This window comes from Tursiops truncatus, chromosome 18, assembly GCF_011762595.2.
Source record: "Tursiops truncatus isolate mTurTru1 chromosome 18, mTurTru1.mat.Y, whole genome shotgun sequence".
NCBI classification, from domain to species: Eukaryota; Metazoa; Chordata; class Mammalia; order Artiodactyla; family Delphinidae; genus Tursiops; species Tursiops truncatus.
The window spans coordinates 33,359,676-33,383,438 of NC_047051.1; the positions used below are offsets into that span (position 1 = coordinate 33,359,676).

General features: G+C 35.5%; 1 long non-coding RNA gene across 1 annotated transcript in view; it reads left to right on the forward strand.

Moving 5' to 3' along the window:
• Nucleotides 1-23,763, forward strand: part of LOC141276975 (uncharacterized) — a 305,996-nt gene that overhangs the window by 223,605 nt on the left and 58,628 nt on the right. The gene's annotated exons all lie outside the window — the stretch shown is intronic.

Below are 23,763 nucleotides of genomic sequence, written 5' to 3' on the forward strand. Positions count from 1 at the left end.
GCTTTATAAAGGCAGTCAGGCTTCAGAATATACAACCAAACTACAAAGGAAAAGAAAAAGTTATATATAGCATGTTTGTGTGTGTACAAAAGGCCAAACATTTTTCAAGCCAAAAAGAATTCCAAACAGTAATAACTTTTTTTGAAACATTTAGGCCAAGTGATTTGCATTCATCCATTGTGAAATGAAAATAGAATTTGTCAACCATTCATGAATAGAACATAAATCTTTATGACACCTACATGGGAATGATATACAATGCCATGTTAAGTAATAACATCTGGTGGTAGGCAGATGCAAATAAAAGGCTAGACAAGGCAGAAGAGAAATCCTTATGGATTTGTAAGTATAAAATGTGGAAAATGGAATAGGCTATAAGCTTTACTGTTATATGTCCAATATTCTATTTAGTATATTATAAAATATAGTTTGGAGTAATAGTTTGCAACCAGGAATAGAGTCACGAATATTGAACGCTTTCTTAAGAAGCAATATTTTCTCTGAAGAGATCAGAAGAGAGAAACAAATTGTACTCAAACTTATTTTTAAAAAACCCACACCAAGTAGTGAAAGCATCAATATGTTTCATTCCTGATAAATATTTTAGAAATAAATACTAAGTTTATACAACTGACAAAACACTTGAGAGAATATTATCTATATTCCTGTAGAGAAAAACTGTGATTCTCAAATGTCAAAACATACAGTGTATTTCACTGTAAAAAAAAAATACCATTTCCTGAAATATCCCCTGTTTATGACAGGAAAATAAGGTCTCTATATCTTAGAATAAGTTATTGCTGCTCACCTGTTTTACAATATGTCTAAATAGCAGGCAGACCACACCATTATTTAACTTCCACAGCCAGAGGCTACCTGCTGGCAAGGGGGAAACTGATTTGAACAGCTTCAAATAGACAAAGAATATTAAAGTCAGTCCTCTCTTGTCATCCTCACATTTATTTTGCTTTCTGCATGGGAACTAAATGTGGACAAATTGTCTTAATGGTGAGAATGGCAACCTGTTCTATTTTTTAGGTCACAAACATTGGGGATTCTTACAACCATGTTGTCATTTGGGGTGAGCTGCTTCTTGCTACTGATCTGGTTTCTTTTTCCATTAGCCACTCTGACTAGAGGCTAGTCCAAATGTATCACTTCACTGGTATAGTTGGAGCTTCAAAACTGTGGTCTAAGGTCGTGCATATGAGGCCTAGCAATGTCACGTACTAACCACCTAGTATCTCAGATCTGCATTTCACCCAAATTAAAATTATATTTGCATTATTAGATTTCCAAGTGATGCAAACGTTCTATTAAGTGTGTTAAAATGTTAGTTATTGCTGCTGCATTGAAAGCTTTCAAATGACCTTGATTTTTAGTTAGCTTTTTATTATTTCCACATTATGTATTTTGGACTCCAGTGACCTTCTTTCAAGTTGATCTTGAGAGCTGAGTTTCCTGCTATCTAAATTCAGTGGAGTACTGTTAAGGCTTTTCTTTTCCTCACCTCTGTTAAGTAGCAGTAGTTTGGGATCTTTGCAGTTCTACTGAACTTAAACCCTATGGTCTTTACTACATTTTATGGTACTGCTAAAGATTATATTCATGGCTTCTGATAAGCTGGACTTTAAAGAACTTTATGGGCATATCACAGTCTGACATTTATTACATTCTTTCCTCCTTCAGTTTTCTGTGAACTTATTAAGGAACCAATGCATGAAACAAAAATCCATTATATTATACTCACTATGGGAAAAGGGGAAATCAGAAAGATACGTTTAAATCTACATATTTCTTTGGAAAAACTATGGTGCTGTCAGGCCAGCTTGCCAGACTAGAACCTATGGGCTCTAGTGCTGTTTTTTGGAGGTTGGTTGTCTATTTCTGTTTCTTTCTTAATGGAGGATATTGCTTCCATCAGATATTCAAAGGTGTTTGTGACACTCCTCCCGTGACCTTCAACCAAGGTAAATACTATGGTTTTATAGCATTATGCCCATTCCAAGCTTAGAAAGAATGAAAACTCTTTAGCAGAACAATTCTTTGTAATTTTGACCTTCATGTATGATATTTTTGGGCTGAAAAAATGCACCCAATAGTCCAAGGTGTATTTTCAGTATATAAAATATATCAGAGAGGTCACAAATTCAACATGTCTGAAGTTGAATTCATCCTGTTCACCCTATTGTATTAGTCAGACTTCTCTAGAGAAACACAACCAAGAGGATATCTCTCTCTCTCTATCTCTATCCATCTATCTCTATCTGTAGATACCTATTTTTATATATATATATATATATATATATATATATATATATATATATATATATGGAATTGGTTCATGTAATTATGGAGGCTGGCAAGCTCAACATATTCAGAGCTGATATCCCAGTTAGAGTCTGAAAGCCAGCAGGCTGCTGTAGAACCAAGAAGAGCCGATGTCCCAGCTCAAATGTTGAAAAGCGGGAGAATTCTCTCTTAATCGGGGGGAGGTCAGTCTTCTGTTCTTTTCAGTCCTTCAACTGATTACATGAGGTCTACCTACATTAAGAAGGACAACCTGCTTTACTCAGTCTATCAATTTAAATGCTAATCTCATCCCAAAATATCTTCACAGATATACGCAGAGTAATGTTTGACCAAATATCTGAGCACCCTGTGGCCTAGTTAAGTTGACACATAAAATTAACCATCACACTTATAAATGTGGTCTTTAAGGGTCGATCCAGGTTTTGTGAAGAGTAGGGGTTATTAACATTTGGGGTAACTGAAGGAGACTGTGGAATTTCCATGTTTATGGGCCTTTACAAGAAGATGAAACAGTTATTTCTCTAGGATGGTTTCATTGTGGATTTACTTTGTGGCCAGGCAATTGCCTGTTATGTACCCTTGAGATTTTTTTCTAGGCCAATACAGAAGTATAGAAACAATTTTGTAGCATTTAAATAATTTTGATTTCTTTTAAAAGCATATTTTCTGAAGCAATTGGAAGCCTAGAATAAAAAATTGGTTAATTATACTCCATTCTGAATTGCCATCGAGGTGAAGGAAAAAACACATAAAATAATGTTAAATCATTTGGGGATTGCTTACAAGGACTGCAGCATTCTAAAGCCCTTATGGGTTTATTGAAGAAAGTATGATTTCTCACAGAAAAGCAGAAACTTTAGAGAAATCAGAGGATTTGAAGCTTTACCTGAAGTAGTCTTGGAAATAATTGTTCTCTTTTTTTCAGTACATTTGAACTGACTGGAAAGAGAGAAATACATTTTAATGCTTTTCAAATCCTCTCTGAGTTTCAGCTACTCCGACTCCTGCAGAAAGCTTCAGGGAACAAGGTTATTGCCCATCTTGTCATTGTTACTTGGGCAGCAGCAGTCAAGGGTGAACAAGTTGTCTTGAATATGGTCTAGAGAGAAAAAAGTCACCTATTGGGATAGGTAAAGCAATGCTGTCAGGAATCCAGTGCCATTATTTGGTAAATACCATGAGGAAGAAAAACAGTACTCACGTTCTGAGGTCCTGTCAGGTAAGGAGACTAATCTAAGCAGAGGTTCACTGTGGCCTAAGGCAGGGGTCCCCAACCTCTCAGCCCCACACCGGTACCAGTCTGTGACCTGTTAGGAGCTGAGCTGCACAGCAGGAGGTGAGCAGCAGGCAAGCAAGTGCTGCTCCCCTTTGCTCACATTACTGCCTGACCCATCCCCAACCCCTGTCCATGGAATAATTGTCTTCCACGAAACTGGTTCCTGGTGCCAAAAATTTGGGGACCACTGGCCTAAGGCATTCAGTGGTGAATGACCACAGGGGCAGGTCCTGGAAACCTTTCCCAGATGAGTAGGTGTTCAAGGAACAAAGCTTGGTTGGGAAATTTTCAGGTCAGAAGTTGGGTTTGGAGGCTGGAAAGACAAGTATCAAGATGGAGAGAAAAGGTCAGGCTCAAAGAATTTCTGGTGTGTTCCACCTACTTGTAGCTTTAACTTATATAATTCTTCCTTCTTATATTGCCCTTGCTTTGGGCACTCAAAAATACCCTGTATACTATCAGTTACAAGAATGCCCTGAAATTTGATTTGCTTTTGAAGCTTGCTCTCTATGTAATACTATTTCTTGCTAAAGTCCACACTCTTGGATGAGAAAATGCATGCAACATCCCCCCATGTAAGTATTTGAAAAAATAAAAAATTTGCACCAATTAAATAACAAATGTAAGGGGCCATATTTACTTTTAATCTCAATCATCTCTAAACATTGCATTCATTAATTTTTTATTGAAATATAGTTGATACACAATAATTTTGTTACTTGCAGGTATTAGTGATTTCAAATTTATACACATTATGACATAACCATCACAATAAGTTTAGTAACAATCTGTTCCCATACAAAGTTATTACAATATTATTGATGATATTTTTTTTTGCTGTATATTACATCCCTGTGGCTAACTTATTTTATAACTAAAGGCTTGTATCTCTTAGTCGCTTCATCTACTTTACCCCCAACCCTCCTCTCCTCTGTCAAACACTCATTTGTTCTCTGTGTCTATTTTCATTTCTTTTCTTTGTTTTTTAGATTCCACATATAAATGAGGTCATATAGTATTTGTCTTTCTCTATCTGACTTATTTCAATTAGCATAATACCCCCTAGATCCGTCCATGTTGTTGCAAATGGCAAGATTTCATTTATTTTTATGATAATAATAATCCATTGTATACACACACACACACACATACACACTGTAGCTTCTTTATCCATTCATCTATCAATAGATGACACTTGGGTTGCTTTCACATCTTGGCTATTGTAAATAATGCTACAATGTTCATAGGAGTGCATATATCTGTTCAAATCAGTGTTTTTGTTTTCTTCAGGTAAATATCCAGAAGCGAAATTGCTGGATCATATGGAAGTTCTAGTTTTAATTTTTTGGTGGAACCTCCACACCATTTTGCATAGTGGCTACACCAATTTACCATCCCTCCAACAGTGCATGAGGGTTCCCTTTTCTCCACATTCTTGCCAATGTTTATTTGTTGTCTTTTTTCTTTTGCTTGTAGTAGTCTCTTATTATGCTTTGTATTTCTGAGGTGTCCATTGTAACTTCTTTTTCATTTCTAATTTTATTGATTTGAGTTCTCTCCCTCTTTTTCTTGATGAGTCTAAAGGTTTATCAATTTTGTTTATCTTCTCAAAGAACCAGCTTTTAGTTTTGTTGATCTTTGCTATTGTTTTCTTTGTTTCTATTTTATTTATTTCTGCTCTGATTTTTATGATTTCTTTCCTTCTACTAACTTTGAGTTCTGTTTGTTCTTCTTTCTCTAGTTCTTTTAGGTGTAAGGTTAAATTGTTTATTTGAGATTTTTCTTGTTTCTTGAGGTAGGATTGCATTGCTATAAACTTCCCTCTTAGAGTTTTGCTGCATCCCATAGGTTTTGGATCATTGTCTTTTCATTGTCATTTTTCTCTAGGCAGTTTTTGATTTCCTCTTTGATTTCTTCAGTGATCTCTTGGTTATTTAGTAAAGTATTGTTTAATCTCCATGTGTTTGTGTTTTTTACGTTGTTTTTCCCTGTAACTGCTTTCTAATCTCATAGCACTGTGGTCAGAAAAGGTGCTTGATATGATTTCAATTTTCTTAAATTTTCTGAGGCTTGATTTGTGACCCAAGATGTAATATATCCTGGAAAATGTTCCATGTGCACTTGAGAAAAAAGTGTAATCTGCTGTTTTTGGATGGAATGTCCTATAAATATCAATTAAATCTATCTGGTCTATTGTGTCATTTAAAGCTTCTGTTTCCTTATTAATTTTCTGTCTGGATGATCTGCCCATTGGTGTAAGTGAGATGTTAAATTCCCCCACTATTATGGTGTTACTGTCGATTTCTTCTTTTATAGCTGTTAGCATTTGCCTTATGTATTGAGGTGCTCCTATATTGGGTGCATATATATTTGTAATTGTTACATCTTCTTCTTGGATTGATCCCTTGATCATTACGTAGTGTTCTTCCTTGTCTCTTGTAACATTCTTTATTTTAAAGTCTATTTTATCTGATATGAGTATTGCTACTCCAGTTTTCTTTTGATTTCCATTTTCATGGAATATCTCTTTCCATCCCCTCACTTTCAGTCTATATGTGTCCCTAGGTCTGAAGTGGGTCTCTTATCGATAGCATATATGTGGGTCTTGTTTTTGTATACATTCAGCGAGCCTCTGTCTTTTGGTTGTAGCATTTAATCCATTCACATTTAAAGTAATTATTGTTATGTATGTTCCTATTCCCATTTTCTTAATTGTCTTGGGTTTGTTTTTGTAGGTCCTTTTCTTCTCTTGTGTTTCCCACTTAGAGAAGTTCCTTTGGCATTGTTATAGAGTTGGTTTGGCAGTGCTGAATTCTCTTAGCTTTTGCTTCTCTGTAAAGCTTTTGATTTCTCCATCAAATCTGAATGAAATCCTTGCCAGGTAGAGTAATCTTGGTTGTAGGTTCTTCCCTTTCATCACTTGAAATATATCCTGCCACTCCCTTCTGGCTTGTAGAGTTTCTACCGAGAAATCAGCTGTTAACCTTATGGGAGTTCTCTTGTATGTTATTTGTTGTTTTTCCCTTGTTGCTTTTAATAATTTTTCTTTGTCTTTAATTTTTGTCAATTTGATTATTATGTGTCTTGGCATGATTCTCCTTGGGTTTTTTCTGCCTGGGACTCTGTGCTTCCTGGACTTGGGTGGGTATTTCCTTTCCCATGTTAGGGAAGTTTTTGACTATAATCTCTTCAAATATTTTCTTGGGTTCTTTCTCTTCACTTTCTGGGATGCCTATAATGCCAATGTTGGTGCATTTAATGTTGTCCCAGAGGGCTCTTAGGCCTGTCTTCATTTCTCTTCATTCTTTTTTCTTTATTCTGTTCTGCAGCAGTGAATTCCACCATTCTGTCTTCCAGGTCACTTCTCCATTCTTCTGCCTCATTTATTCTGCTATTGATTCCTTCTAGTGTATTTTTCATTTCAGTTATTGTATTGTTCATCTCTGTTAGTTTGTTCTTTAATTCTTCTAGGTGTTTGTTCTTTAATTCTTCTAGGTCTTTGTTAAACATTTCTTGAATCTTCCCAATCTTTGACTCCATTCTTTTTCCGAGGTCCTGGATCATCTTCACTATCGTTATTCTGAATTCTTTTTCTGGAAGTTTGCCTATCTACACTTCATTTAATTGTTTTTCTGTTTTTTTTTTCTTGATCCTTCATCTGGTACATAGTCCTCTGCCTTTTCATTTTGTCTGTCTTTCTGTGAATGTGTTTTTCATTCCACAGGCTGCAGGATTGTAGTTCTTTTTGCTTCTCCTGTCTTATTTGTTGTCTTTTTGATGATAGCCATTCTGACATGTTTCAGGTGGTAATTCATTCTGTTTTGGTTTGCTTTTTGCTGATGATTAGAGATATTGAGCATCTAGGTCTGCTGGTCATCTGTATATCTTCTTTGGAAAACACTTGTTCAAGTCTTCTGCCTGTTTTTTAATTTTTTTTTTTGATGTTGACTGTGTTGGTTTTTAAATAAATTTTGGATATTAATCCCTTATTAGATATACTGTTTGCAAACACGTTCTCCCATTCAGTAGGTTGCCTTTTCATTTTATTAATATTTTCCTTTGGTGTGCCAAAGTTTTTTAGTTTTCTGTAGTCCCATTTGTTATTTTTTCACTTTTGTTTCCCTTGTCTGAAGAGACAGATCCCCCCAAATATTGCTAAGACTGATGTCAGAGAGCATGCTGCTTTTGTTTTCTTCTAGGAGTTTTATGGTTTTAAGTCTTACATTTAAGTGCTTAATCCATTTTAAGTTTATCTTTTATATGGTGTGAGAAAGTAGTCCAGTTTGATTCTTCTGCATATAGCTGTCCAGTTCCCCAACATAATTTATAGAAGAGGTGGTCTTTTCTCCATTGTATAATTTTGATTTCTTTGTTGTAAATTAATTGACCATATAAGTTTATATAGGTTTATTATGGGAATCCCTTCAGTTTCATTGATTAATGTGTCCATATTTTGCCAGTATGTTTTGATTACTGTAGCTTTATAGTATAGTTTGAAATCAGGAAGAGTGATACCTCCACCTTTGTTGTGCTTTCTTGATTGTTTTGGCTATTCTTGGTCTTTTGTGTTTCTATTCATATTTTAGAATTATTAGTTCTAGTCCTGTGAGGAGCATCATTGGTTTTTTTGATAGGGATTGCATTGAATCTGTAGATTGCCTTGGGTAGTACAATTATTTTAACACTATTGATTCTTCCAAGCCATGAGCATGGTATATTTCCCCGTTTGTTTGTGACATCTTCAATTTCTTGGGAAGGCAGCTATGCTCACCACTATACCACCAATGCAGCACATGTCTTTAATTTCTTTCATCAGTGTCATATAATTTTCTGAGTACAGATCCTTTACCTCCTTATTTTGATTTATTCCTAGGTATGTTATTCTTTTTGATACAGTGTACATGGGACTATTTTCTTAATTTCTCTTTCTGACAGTTCATTGTTAGTTTATAGAAATACAACATATTTCTCCATATTATTTCAGTATCCTACAACTTTACATTAATTGATGAGCTCTAGTAGTTTTGGGTGGTGTCTTTAGGATTTTCAATATATAATATCATGTAATCTACAAACAGTGACAGTTTTACTTCTTTCTTTCCAATTTGTATTCCTTTCATTTGTTTTTCTTGTCTGACTACTGTGACTAGAACTACAATACTATGTTGAATGAAAGTGGCGATGCTGGGTATCCTTGTCTTGTTCCTGATCTTAGAGGAAATACTTTCAACTTTTCACCATTGAGTATGGTGTCAGCTGTAGGTTTGTCATGTATGACCTTTATTACTTTGGGGTACATTCCCTCTACACTTAATTTGTTGAGAATATTTTTTATCATAAATGGATGTAATTTTGTCAAAAGCCTTTTCTGCATCTATTGAGATAATCATATGATTTTAATTCTTCAGTTTGTTAAAGTGGTGTTTCAAATTGACTGATTTGCAGATATTGAACCATCCTTGCATCTGTAGGATAAATCATACTTGATCATGTGTATGATCCTTTTAATGTATTATTAAATTTGATTTGCAAATATTTTACTGAGGATTTTTGCTCCCATGTTCATCAGTGATGTTAGTCGGTCATTTTCTTTCTTTCTTTTTTTTTTGGTGTCTTTGTCTGGTTTTTGTATTAGTGTGATGCTGGCCTTATAGAATGAATTTGGTTGCATTCTTTCCTCTTGAATTTTTTTTTTTTTTTTTTTTTGCGGTATGCAGGCCTCTCGCTGTTGTGGTCTCTCCTGTTGCGGAGCACAGGCTCTGGACGTGCAGGCTCAGCGGCCATGGCTCACAGGCCCAGCCTCTCTGTGGCATGTGGGATCCTTCCAGACTGGGACACGAACCCATGTCCCCTGCATCGGCAGGCGGACTCTCAACCACTGCGCCACCAGGGAAGCCACTCCTCTTGAATTTTTTGAAATAGTTTGAGAAGGATAGGCATTAGCTCTTCTTTAAATGTCTGGTAGAATTTAAATGTCTTTAAATGCCTGGCAGAATTCACCTGTGAAGGTCCTGAAATTTTGTTTTTTGGGAATTTTTTGATTACTGATTCAATTTCATTACTAATAATTAACTTGTTTATATTTTGTATTTCTTCCTGATTCAGTCTTGGGAGATTGTACATTTCTATGAATTTATCCATTCCTTTTAGGTTGTTCATTATATTGGTGTATAATTGTTCATAGTAATCTCTAATAAACATTTTTATTTCTGTGTTGTCAGTTGTAACTTCTCATTTTTCATTTCTGTTTATATTTATATGGTCCTCTCTCTTTTTCTTGATGAGTCTGGCTAAAAGTTTATCAATTTTGCTTATTATTTCAAAGAACCAACTCTTACTTTCATTGATCTAAATTTTTTTTTTTAGCCTTCCACTAATCTTTATTATTTCTGTTGTTCTACTAGTTTTGGGTTTTGTTTGTTCTTCTTTTCCTAGTTCCTTTAGGTGTAAGATTAGATTGTTAGAGATTTTTCTTGTTTCCTAAGGTAGGCTTGTTTCACTATAAACTTCCCTCTTAGAACTACTTTTGCTGAGTCCAATAGATTTGGGGCCATTATGTTCCATTTTCATTTGTCTCCAGGTATTTTTGATTTCCTCTTTGATTTCTTCAGTGATTCATTGGTTGTTCAGTAGCATGCTGTTTAGCCTCTACATGTTTCTCTTTTTTTTGCAGGTTTCTTATTGTAGTTGATTTCTAGTCTAGTACTGGGACTGGAAAGATACCTGATAAGATTTCAGTCTTCTTAAATTTATTGAGACTTGTTTTGTGGTCTAGGATGTGATCTATATTGGAGAATGTTCCATGTGAAATTGAAAAGAATGTGTATTCTGTTGTTTTTGGATGAAATATTCTGTATGTATCTTTTAAGTTCATCAGATCTTAATGTGTCATTAAGGCCAGTGTTTCCTTATTGATTTTCTGTCTTAATAATCTGTCCATTGATGTAAGTGGGGTGTTAAAGTCCCCTACTATTATTGTATTACTGTCAATTTCTCCCTATTTTTGTTAATATTTGATTTATGTATTTATGTGCTCCTATGTTGGGTGCATATGTATTTACAACTGTTATATCTTCTTTTTTGAATGATCCCCTTATCATTAAGTAATGTCTTTCTTTGTCTCTTGTAACAGTCTTTACTTTAAATTTTATTTTTTCTGATATAAGTATAGCTACTCCAACTTTCTTTTGATTTCCATTTGTATGGAATACCTTTTCCCATCCTTTCACTTTCAGTCTGTGTGTGTGTGTGTGTGTGTGTGTGTGTGTGTGTGTTTGGTGCTGAAATGAGTCTTTTGTAGGCAGCATATATATGGATCTTGTTTTTGTATCCATTCTGCCACTCTATGTCTTTTGATTGGAACATTTAGTTCATTTACATTTAAAGTAATTATTGATAGCTATGGGCTCATTACCATTTTGTCAATTGTTTTCAGATTGTTTTTGTAGTTCTTTTTCATTCCTTTCTTCTTTTGATGTCTTCTTCTGGGATTTGATCACTATCTTTAGTGTTAATCTATTATAAATGGTTGGTTTGCGGTTCACATATAACAACATATAACATATATATATATATATATACACATATATATATGACTAATTTAATCTGATGATCTCTTAAGTTGAACACATTCTAGCAACTCTATTTTTTTCACTCCCCCTCATGTTTGATAATTTTGACATCATATTTTACATCTTTTTTGTGTGTGTATCCCTTAACTATTTATTATGGGTATAGATGATTTTACTAATTTGTCTTTTAACTTTCCTATTAGTTTATAAGTGGTTGATTTATTACCTTTAATGTATGTTTGCCTTTACCAGTGAAAATTTTTTCTTTTGTAATTTTCATATTTCTAGTTGTGACCTTTTGTTTTCTGCTTAGAGAAGTCCCTTTACCATTTCTTGTAAGGCCAGTTTAGTGATGCTGAACTTATTTAGCTTCTGTTTATCTGTAAAACTCTTTATCTCTCCTTCAAATCTGTATGATAATCTTGCTGGGTAGAGTATTCATGGTTGTAGGTTTTTTCCCTTTCATTACTTTGAATATATTGTGCCACTCCTTTCTGGCCTTTAGAGTTTCTGCTGAAAAGTCACCTGATGGCCTTATCGGAGTTCTCTTGTATGTAACTAGTTGCTTTTGCCTTGCTGCTTTTAAGATTTTCACTTTATCTTTAATTTTTGTCTTTTTAATTATTTTGTGTCTTGGTGTGGACCTCTTTGGGTTCATCTTCTTTGGGTCTCTGTGCTTCCTGGATATGGATATTTGTTTTCTTCCTCAGGTTAGAGAACTTTTCAGTTATTATTTCTTGAAATAAGTTCTCTGCCTCTTTCTCTCTTTCTTCACCTTCCAGGACCCATATAATGTGAATGTTAAAATGTTTGATGTTGTCTCAGAGGTCTCTTAAATTATCCTCATTAAATTTTTTTTTCTTATTTTCTGTTCCATTTGGTGATTTCCATTACTCTGTCTTCCAGTTCACTGAGTCATTTCTCTGTATCATCTAATCTACTGTTGATTCCTTCTAGTGTATTTTTTATTTCAGTTATTGTATTCTTCTGCTCTGTTTGGTTCTTATTTATATTTTCACATATTTGTTGAAATTTTTAGTGTTCATCTATTCTTCTCCAATGTTTGTAAACATATTTATGATCATTACCTTGATCTCTTTATTGGGTAGATTGCTTATACCCACTTTATTTAGTTCTTTTTCTGAGATTTGGTCTTGTTCTTTCATTTGGAACATATTTGCTGTCTCTTCATTTTTCCCAATACTCTATGCTTATTTCTATGTGTTAGGAAGGTTGGTTGTGTTTCCTGATTTTGGAGAAGTGGCCTTATTTAAGTGATGTCCTATGGGGCCCAGCAACATGCTTCCCTTGGTCACTAGAGCTATATGCTCCAGGGATGCTCCCTTTGTGAACTGCGTGCACCCTTCTTTAGTGGCAGGGCCAAATACTGTGGGGCAGGCCTGGCCTCTGCCCAGTTTGTTGTGAGGCTATGTCTTGTGTGGTGGCTGTGGGCCTGCTAGAGGGAAGGGTAGGCTTCTTGCATGATTGGCTGTGTGTTCCAGGGTAGAGCAGGTCTGGTGCTGGTGTGCTGGGAAACAGGGTTGAGTCCTCATGGGCTGTCTCTGTGGTGCTGGGGAGACTCAGGAATGGTGCTTGCCCCCTGGTGAGTGGATAAGCCCCTGGCACTAATATGCTAGAGGGAGGAGTCCAAAATTGTGCTTGCCAGCACTGGTGTTACTGTGGCAGAATGAGCTCCCAAAATGGCTGCCACTAGTGTCTCATCCCTAAGTGGGGTCTTAGCTCCTCTTGCCTCTTTGGGATACTCTAAGTTCAGCAAGTCTTTAGTTGTAGAAAATCTTTTCTGCTAGTCTTGGGTCATTCTCATAGGTAGTTGCCCTGTAAATAGTTGTAATCTTTGTTCATGAGAGGAGGTGAGTTCAGGGTCTTCCTATTTCACCATATTGGTTACCTCTAAAACACTGCACTAAATATTAATTTGTATGTCCTTCCCCCCCACCCCCCCCCCACCCCCGGCACTACTGCTCTATCTGAGGCTTCTAAGCAAACGGTCTGGTGTGAACTGGGTTCTCAGGCTGACTGAGTCAGTTGTTAGATTGGGATGCACATGATATCAGGTGATTTGATGGATGTGGCACAAGCAGGAGTTGAAGAAGAGATTAAAGGTCAATAGAAATCAAACTGGACAAACCTTAGCCATCAAAGCTGGCTGAAAGTGAAATTTTAAGTTAAGCACTATTGACTGTTCTGAAAGAAGCTTAATGTTCCCACACTTGATTTGAAATAAGTGAGCCTGCTTTCTGCTTTGCCTGCCAAGCTTTGATTATTTTGCTTAAGTCACTTCTAAAGTAGCACTGATTTCGTCTTAAGAAGCTATGTTTATGACATGTATTTTAGTGTTCTGATACCAGTGTGTCCAGGGTCACAGCCTACAGCTGTGCAGAATGTACACTGCCCAGCTCCAAGCGTTGCCATTTGTGATGACTACAGTGTGAATGGTGCCCCTTGGGATTACATACTTCCAGCTTCTTGGAGTGTAATTTTCCTACTGAGGATAACCTGCTAGTCATGTCTGTGCACTATGGGTATGGCAGTGTTTTCTTTACAGCCCTGTCTCCCTGGCAGGGATTGTAACCAGGACTTGATAATTATGGGATTACTCTGGATATTTATGAAAATTTGTGCTTTGTTTATAGAATACCACCTTAAAATGTCTGCATTCAATTTCATTGGCACCCCAGCCACACTGGATTTCTTATGTGGGAGCAGGGAGTGGGGCAGTAAAGCTGAAATAAGTGTTACTCCATGGTATATGCTGCATGGTTTTTTTTGCTTCTCTTTTTCCAATTCCTTCCCCCAAGAGTAAGCTGAAGAATATCTTTCTTTAAGTGTAATCTTTTTAAAAAGAGAAGTGGCTTAACAGGAATTGATATTAACCTTTTAGCAAAATATATAGAACCCCATGTAGCTTTTAATTTCAAAGTATACTTGCTTTTAAGAAAATTTAAAATTGATATTATCGTTATTATAATAAACATTTACTAAGCTCTAATAATTCACTACTAAAATAAAGCATTATGAGTGGTTAACCTTTTAGTTGGATTTTTGCATAAATAAAATTTTCTAATTAAAACAATACAAAGGCTGTATTCTCCACTCTTTACATTGTGGGATAGCTAAGCTTTTTTATATTAACAATTAATGTTATTATTAATCTAAATTCTGATGTACATTAAACTTCTTTCCTACAAAACCAGAAGGCTTTGGCACCAACTGTTGTTGTTATCCTGGTATGTCTAACATATGCTTTTGAAAAATTCCCTTTGGCACTATAGGGATATGCTCTCTGATAGCTTTATTCAGAATTATTCACATTTCTACAGAAGCACTCACTTTATGTTATATAGACTGAAGAGCCAAAATTAATTGTCTTTGTGGACTGTGATGAGTTACTGATATCATTTGGTCAGCCTCAGTGGAGCTTATTTAGCTTTCAGTGTGCTGTATTGATATGTCCAGACATACGAGATATACAAAGAGAAAAAGCATCCTATAACCATATCATAGTCTCACTTTCCAGTCCTGGATTCCTCTTGCTATGCCAGCAGAGTTAGCAGGTGTTCTAACCAACAGAATCAAGTCCCTAAGCCTCAGAGGTCTTTGATGTGCTGTGCAACAATCTCCCTGGCTAACGTTACACTGATCATTTTAGGTCTCCTCTGATTGGGTAGGGTCAGAGCAAGCCTTGATACTTTGTAGTTCTTATTTCTCCCTATGTTCTGCATTTGTTTCCCTGTTGGTTGGGTAACTAGATGGTCCCCAGCTTTGAGAATGCACATGGCCTATGACTGATTGAAGTTCAGACAAGGTTTTGTTCTTCCCAATTTGGGAACATGTGCTAGATGTACACTATTTAGGGAGAGGGAAAGACATTTTCAAAAGGTAAACACTGAATTTTTATTATTCAGCCCTCATTCTGCAACTCCTGTTGACTCTTATACTCTCTTATCTCTGTTAGTAGGTTGGTGTGGGGCAGAGGTTAGGACTGTGGAATTTTGCATTCAAATAGACATATGTCCTGACCACGCTCCTCCACTTACAAACTTCATGACCTTGGGAAATGTACTTAACTGAGCCTAAATTTCCTAATATGCATAACTGGGGGTTATTAATGCATATTTAATATTTAATAGAGTAAAAGTGAGGCTTAATTATGATGATATAAATAAGATTCTTAAAGCCCCTCATTATATAAGCCCTCATTAAATGGTAGTTCTTACTGTTGTCTTCCAGAGCCTGAACAAATGGGATTCTGCATTAAAATCTGCCTTTGAGGGTAGAAATTCCATAACTGGCAGGTATGCTCCCATTATGTTTTCTTCTCAAGTGTTCAGGTTAACCTTGTTGGCTTTTTTTCATTCCTTTTCTCATTTTCTTTCTTTTGACACTTTCCCATTGGTTCTGTCCTGGGATCTATATGTGTCTGCTGGCCCACCTGTTGCAGACGACAGGGTCTGGTCTGGGGTGAGATGAGTGAGACACTTGCCTTAGGTGCAAAATTTAGGGGGCCACCAAAAAACTCAGCAATCAAGAGAAAGAATTTTAAATGTAATACGTTTAAAAATCAAAATTATGCAACAAAGATTCAAATTGAACAAAATATCAAAATTTTAAGTAAAGAAAGCAATCAATCCTGCACTTACATGACTCAGCCTCACCTGAATACGGGCCCTAGCAGATAATATTTTACCCCATCTTTTGTAATTCAACATGTGAAAAGAATTTCCTTAGGCCACATTGGCTTGTACTTGCAGTCAGAATGCAAGTTATAAGCACTGCCATTCTTTTCTCATTGGCCCTGCAACTGCTGGACTGTGACCCTTCCAGTTTCCTCTCTATGATAAGAAGGGTGAGTGTTCCTGAGACACACTGCTACTAGCTCTCAGGTTACCATCCTTGGCACCTCCCTGAAATTCTATTAGAAAAGTCCACTTGTCCCTTAATTACTGTATTTCTCCACTACTGCATCTGTATCCTACTAGAGGCAGAGGACAATAGTGGGGATATGAGCACTGGAGAGAAGCTACAAAAAGCTGGTATAACTTTAAGAAACATATCTACACTGGGATATGAGCACTCATTCTCTACGTTTGGTTTCTTTATTCTCAAACACTTCCATTTAACATGCTTTGGCTTTGGAGCCGCCTTATCTGAGGAGTAACTTACCTACCTTTTTTTCTGACTTGAGTTTTTTCCTGATTTCTTTCTTTCTCTGCTATAGGGTCTGTAGTGATATACCCTCTTTCATTTCTAGGATGTAGAAATAAAAATGTTTTTGTTCGCTTATCTTGTGACCGTACTGAATTTACTTATTACTATTAGGAGGTTTCAGTAGATTCCTTGGGATTTTCTACACAGATAACCTTGTCATTTGCAAATAGGGACAGTTTTATTTCTTCCTTTTCAAGCTGTATGCCTTTTGTTTCTTTCACTTGCCTTACTGTACTTTTTAGAACTTCCAACACTATACTGAGTAAGAATAGTGAAACAGACATCCTTTCTTGTCTTGTTCTCGATCTTAGGGGGAAAGCATTCAGTCTTTAACTGTTAAGAAGGTTAGCTGTAGGTTTTCTTGTAGATGCTTATTATTATGTTAAAAAAGTTCCTTTTTATTACCATATTTTTCATTATAATGAAGAATTTTAATTTTGTCAAGTGTTTTTTATGCATCAATTGATAGAATCATGGGATTTTTTTCTTTAGCCTGTTGATGTGATGGATTACATTAATTGATTTTCAAATGTTCAGCCAGCCTTTCATCCCTGGAATAAATTCCACTTCGTCCTGGGTGCCTGATTCTTTTTACACATTGCTGTAGTCTATTTGCCAATATTTATTCAAGAATTTTTGTATCTATATTCACAAGGAATAATGGTCCATAGTTTTCTTATTTTGTACTATATTTTTTTCTAGTTTTCATATCAGGATAATACTAGCTTCATGAAATGAATTGAGAAGTGTTCCTTTCTGGAAGATATTGTGTAGAATTTGTGTTAATTCTTCTTTAAATATTTGGTTGAATTTCCCAGTGAAATAATCTGTGCCAGGAGAGCCCTTTTTGGGGGAGTTTTAAAATTATAAACTCAGTTTCCATAATAGTTATAGAGCTATTAAAATTGTCTGTTTCATAGTATGTAAATTGTGATAGTTTGTGCTTTTTGAGGAACTGACCCATTTCATGTAAGTTGTCATATGGATGTGTGTATTATTTCTTATTATCTTTTTGATGTTTATAGGATCTGTAGTGTTATCCACTATATCAATCCTGGTATTTGTAATGTGTGTCTTCTCTCTTTTCTTCTTTGTCAATCTTGCTAGAATTTTGTCAATATTAATGATCTTTTCAAAGGACCAACTCTTTGTCTTCTTAACTTTTTTTCTACTTTTTTCTGTTTTAAATTTCAATTTCTTTTTTTCTTCTTGCTTTAGGTTTACTTTGATCTTCTTTTTCTGGGTTCTTGAGGTATGAGCTAGATTGTTGATTTGAGACTTTTTTCTGTTCTATAATGTAAGCATTTAGATCTTTAAATTTCCCTCTCAACACTGGTTTAGCTCTGTAACACAAATTTTGGTGTGTTGTATTTCCATTTTCATTCATTTAATAGAAAATTTTGATTTTCCTTGAGACTCCTTTGAACGGAGTAATGAGTGTGCCTCATTACGGTTCCCCACTTGGTTTCTATGAACGCCAGGGGTTTATGGCCTCTTTATTGCTGGGAGATAATGAAAGTTGACTTTCCACTAGGACTTCTCTGACACCACCCCAGCAGAGAGCTGTAGGGGATCCTTGTTACTGTCAAGTGGGAATGGAAGTCCATGTTCTGGCAGGAGGTGAGGCATGTTACTGCCTGATGGGATGAATATCCTGTCTCCTATCCAGCCTTCTCTGACACCATCCTGGAAGAGTGGGGTGAAGTGTCTCATTACAGCCAGGCGAGTGTGAAAGTCTAGGTTTCCCACTCAGCCTTGCTTGGCACTGTTAGAAGTGGAGCCATAGGATTTTGTGTGTGTTTGGTGCACTAGTGCCTTTATTGTCTAAATGATTTCTGTCTTGATATGCTGCCCCTTTCCCAATCCTTGCCTAGAAAGAGCAGGCTTTTGTTATGCCATTTTTGTTTTTACTTATTTATGTTTCTGACTTGTCTTCTTTATCTCCAAGTATGGAATATGTGAAGCAGAAAGGAAACTCAAGGGACTCATCACAGTGCTGTTCCTTGGGTCACAAGGTTCCTAGCTGAGCTGCCTTCTTCTCTCAAAATTTCAGAGTCTTATTACATTTGTTCTGTATATAATGTCCAAGGTTTTTAGTTTTACTTATTGGGGGAATAGGTAAAAGAATGTCAACACCATGTTTCTGGAAGCAGAGGTCTCCCCTTTATGATTTTTGATGACTTCTTTATTATATATTGATCTTATATATGATCTTACATATGCTTTTTTATATGATCAGATCTACTAGTTCTGAGCTATGATATTTCATACTAATATAATGAAACTACAACTTTTAAATTTTGTGAGAGTACTTCACCTTAAATCGATCTAGCTTTATAATGTATTTTAATATCTGGTTAAATTAATATTTTTCAGCTTCCTGATGAACTTCAGTGTCAAAATGCCAAAAAATGTTGGACATCATCAAGAACAGTATTGGGAAACAAATCTTTATTATTACCTCCCTTTAAAACTAAAATGCATCTACACCATGAGCAGCTACAGTAGCAGCTGTTGCACTGCCCTTGAGTGGTGTGTTGGAATTAGAAAAGTCCCAAAATAGATAGTGCAAGTAGTTGTAGCTTAGATAATGTAGATACAGATTTACTCAATGAGTCCCCAAAGACTTGGAAAAGCGACAACCTTTGATACTTTAGTGATTTTTAGGACAATTAAGCAGGACTTTTCACAGTTAATGTAAAATAATGGAGCTCTGTCTGATGCCTCAATATAACAGCTCATCTTCAATTTGGAGCAATTGAGATTAGAACACATAACACACAACCTCTCAGGACAGTGACACTTAATTATGTCTTTCCACAACTGGCCTTGTCTATCCTTTAAAAACATTGGCAAATATTTCTATACCAGTGTAAGTGCAATAATTCAGATTTATCAATGTCCGATAGTTCTCTTCCGTTATAGAATTTATTGTTTAGAAATAATGTCAGCCACTTTTTTTCTTTCCAGCTCCTTTCTCCCAGTCAGCTGCTCTCCTTTTACTTTTGTGTTTTGGAATCAAATTGACAAATTCTTTTCAAGTTCCCATTTTGCCTTAGCATTCAGGGACCTCAGGTCGCTTAAATATTTTCCTGGTCATTCAGCTATTTCCCCACGTAATGGATCTGGCAACAGGGTGGAGTTCAAAGGCATAACTAACTACAAATGGGAACCTAACCATACCAGAGACTACATGTCTGTTTCACTTCCTTGCTTTAAAAAGACAGTTGAACTTTGCTTTGAAATGAAATGATAAAATTATACATTCTGCCTTTTTTTTATCCTTCTGGTTAGGATTTTGGGACACTATTGCTGAATTAGAAATGTATGTTAATATGTGCTATTGCAATCATAATTTTAAAATAAAAAGTATTCCAAAAGCCGAGCAATTAAGAATGAGTATATGTTTATGTGGGGTAAATCAGTTTTTAATAATTAGTGTTTAAAAGGTGGAAACTGAATTAATAATATCTTTCCTTTATATAATGTTAATATGGCTAAATATTTTCCATGAAGATTCAGTTACAGTGATTCAGATTTGGAGATTAAGTTTTTATTTGAGCTATTTTATGATCATCTTCCACTGAGTCTGGAGAATTTAGGTCAAGCAGTTAGAATTTACATGAAATTTATTAGAGTCTTCAATTTTTCCTTCCATGAATTATAAGATATTGTGTAATTAAAAAGCACAGTTAATATTTTGGCATTTTTGAACTTGGGAAGTATCTGCTCATACAAAATTAAAAAAGCTCATCTCAGAGCTTTTACAGTGATTGACAACATTCTTATTTATTGATATCCTTTTCATTTACATAGCTCTCAAATTTATGTTTCTGTCATTTGTTGACTGAGAAATTAATTTTCCTAAGCATGTAATACACGTGTAAATTGAATAGCTTACCTTCATTATCATTTGAATTATGATAATAATTTCTAGTAGCTATTAAGTGAATTGTGCTTCTTTATTTCTTACTATATTTATTCATTTAAATAATTAACCTGTTAGCCCCAATTATGTGTTTTCCTTTAATTTAAAATTAGTTGGACAAAGTGAATTCTCTTTTGCTTTCCTTTCCATGAGCCAATATAATTTTACTAATCTATAGAGACTAGCAGGAGCATAAGGCTCATTCTGACAATCATTGTATTTAAATTAATGATCCTGGTTTGCAAAGTTGGAGGTAGAGGAGGGAGGAGATGATGGCAAACTCTTCAAGCACATAGCAGAAAGAAGACACAAGATGAGAGTGAAGTGCCTCAGAGAAGGTGAGAACATTGAAAAATGTGGATATTCATATAAAATAGGGTGGTCTAATGAATACAGAAACAATGAAATAATGTGCCCATCCTAAGGGGAGTAAGTTCATTGTGTTACTCATCTGAAGAAACATTTCATCTAGTCATAATGACTAGATAAAAATTTAATAGATATTAGCATAACTGAACCTGCACTCACACGTGACTCCTCAAACTCATACCTACACTGAGAATGGGACCAAGAAAGATGCCTTGTTCATGATTTTAAATCAGGCTTTTGAAAGTGATTATTTCAGAACATTGGATAAAAACTTGTGAATCAAGAAAATAATCATTAAGAAGTATATGGTTTGGACCTTGTTTTTATCTTCATCAAACCAGAGAGGGCAAAATTTGAAACTAGGGGTGTGATTAAAGGAACATACACTGCCCTTCATAATAAAATAGGCTGGCAGCCACACAGATCATCAGGCAATTGGAGATATGCTTATCTTCCTCATGGATCTGGACCGTGCTGTCCCTGAGGAATAGTCATCTTTACCTGGGGTATGAATATGTGTGTTATGTTGGGTATGGTGATTAATATAACCATTACCTGCTTGACAACTGGAGGAACAAGGCCTATCTGAGGCCACACTGGTAAAGAGATGTCAAGTGAGCCCAGGCTCAAAGCAATACTCACATCCTGACAGTTCTGTAGAACATGACCACCAAAGCCACGTTGGCCCTTCTCTTGCTGGCCCTTGAGCATTTTTCTCAGGCCTGGGAGATGAACTATTGCCATGAATCAACCACTGTGTTTTGTGGAAAGGCTTCCTCAAAGAAGACGGAGATTAAAAGGAGGAAAGACTGTTATTTATGGAACAAGTAAAGTATTAGTAAGGTAGACTTGAGGATTGGGGAGTACATTTAGCAACTTGGAATAGTCACAGAGGGTAAAGGTTTATACTTGTTAGATGATGTCCTCATTGACTACAGGAAAAGTAATGTCAGAGAATTTAATTTTTTCTTTTTCAATATTCCCTGCATCTATTCCCAAGGCTTCACTAAAATCTTGTGTGCACGTAAAAACTTGTGTGCAATGTTGTAAAGAATGAAGTGAAAGAGCAGTAAAGGGAAATATGACCTGCCTTATTCATTTCTGTCCACATTTATTACACCAGTGGGACCCATTCAAAAAGAGTGGTGATCTAGTGAAAAGAATGTATAGAAGACCATAAAAAAATTAAGCAGAGGCCAATGGCAGTGCTGGGAATGATGAAGAGAAACACATATATTGGAGGAGCAACTTTTGGGTCATCCTCTGGAAGGTGTCTGGGAGTGGGAAGTGGAATAGATTGATGTGGGCTGCACAGCTAAATAATTATCAGTGAACATTTTCCTTAGCCCCTATCCTGGTTCTTTTCAATGGTGCTTGACTTGGATAGAAATGGTTCTACTTAATGCTAAGCAAATGTAATTCTACTGTATCTTGAAGGAATCACCTCTAATGATAATTTCTTTTCTGAAATAACATTTTCTACTTTAGATATAATTTGAAATGAGTTCTTAATGATTAAAGTCTTTAGAATTTAATTTTTATAGAAGGTTGTAATTATGATTCTCTTATTTGTAGCATCTTTTCTAAAAATTGGAGGAATTAAACCTTCACAGGCTAATTTCTGTTATCTGTGATTCAGGTTACTTAGCTTTGCCCTTGGTATTATCACAAGGTGTTTCCCTGGTCCCTTGATTTATATCAGTATGTAATCTATTCTGTTGTTAAAAAACACATTTGAAAAGTTTATTTTCTAGGTCATTTCCCTTATATCCATTCTAAAGACCTTATATAACTTTGCCTTAGAGGATTTCAGTATAACTATAACAGAAGACTTTCTTTTCTTTATAATGCTTTATCCTGTGGCCATGTGTCTGTCCTGTAACGGACATATGTTTTATTCTCCATAGCAACAATTCCAAATATAGGAATTTTATATACCCTTCAGGGCTTTGAACCACTGAAAAATTTGTATCTTAATGCAAATTTTGTACCTCAGTTCTCTGGTGAGAGGGTCTATCTATAGCTTTTATCAGATCATTGAAGTTGCCCATGACCCAAAAAAGAAAAAGAAGCCTTGCAACAGAATGTCATCTAGAATTTTTGCAGTATTCAGTGACCTATGTAAATAGGGATAGGCCAAGCTTGCTCAACACAGAGATTTGTAAGTCAAGGACATTCATTGTGATGATGAGGGTAGGGGCTGGTGCAGACAAGGCAAAAAGGAATGGCAGGGGTGGGTGGGTAGAAAATGGTCAAATCTGATGTTGATTATTTTTTTTTTCTTTTAAGTACATTTACTCAATGTTTATTGTTAGTGATACTGAAACATTTCATTCTGTGCTTGCAATTTGAGATGTAATTACAAAGATTTATTTCTAAGACAAGAAAGGTTGATATTTTTGTGCAGTTCATGAACTTTTAATGACCTCTATTTGTTTGATTCATTTTTCTTTGCCTTTTGCATTCATGTTGTGTCTTTGATTATTAACACAATAGGTGTGACTCACTAAGTATGTATAAATAAATTTAAATGTAATTTTGCTCAAAACCCCGAGCTTTCTTTTCTTTTTTCTTTTTTAAATATTTTATTGAAGTACTGTTGATTTACAATGTGTTAATTTCTGCTGTACAGCAAATGATTTGGTTATACATATATATTCTTTTTCATATTCTTTCCCATTATGGTTTATCACAGGATATTGAATATAGTTCCCTGTGCTATACAGTAGGCCCTTGTTGTTTATCCATCCTATATATACTAGTTTGCATCTGCTAATCCCAAACTTCCAATCTTTCCCTCCTCTACTCCCCCTCCCCCTTGACAACCACAAGTCTGTTCTCTATGTCTGTAAGTCTCTTTCTGTTTTGTAGATATGTTCATTTGTGCTGTATTTTAGATTCCACATATAAGTGATATCGTATGATATTCATCTTTCTCTGTCTGACTTACTTCATTTAGTATAATAATCTCTAGGTCCATCCATGTTGCTGCAAATGACATTATTTCATTGTTTTTTCTGGTTGAGTAATATTCCATTGTGTGTGTGTGTGTATATATATATATATATATATATATA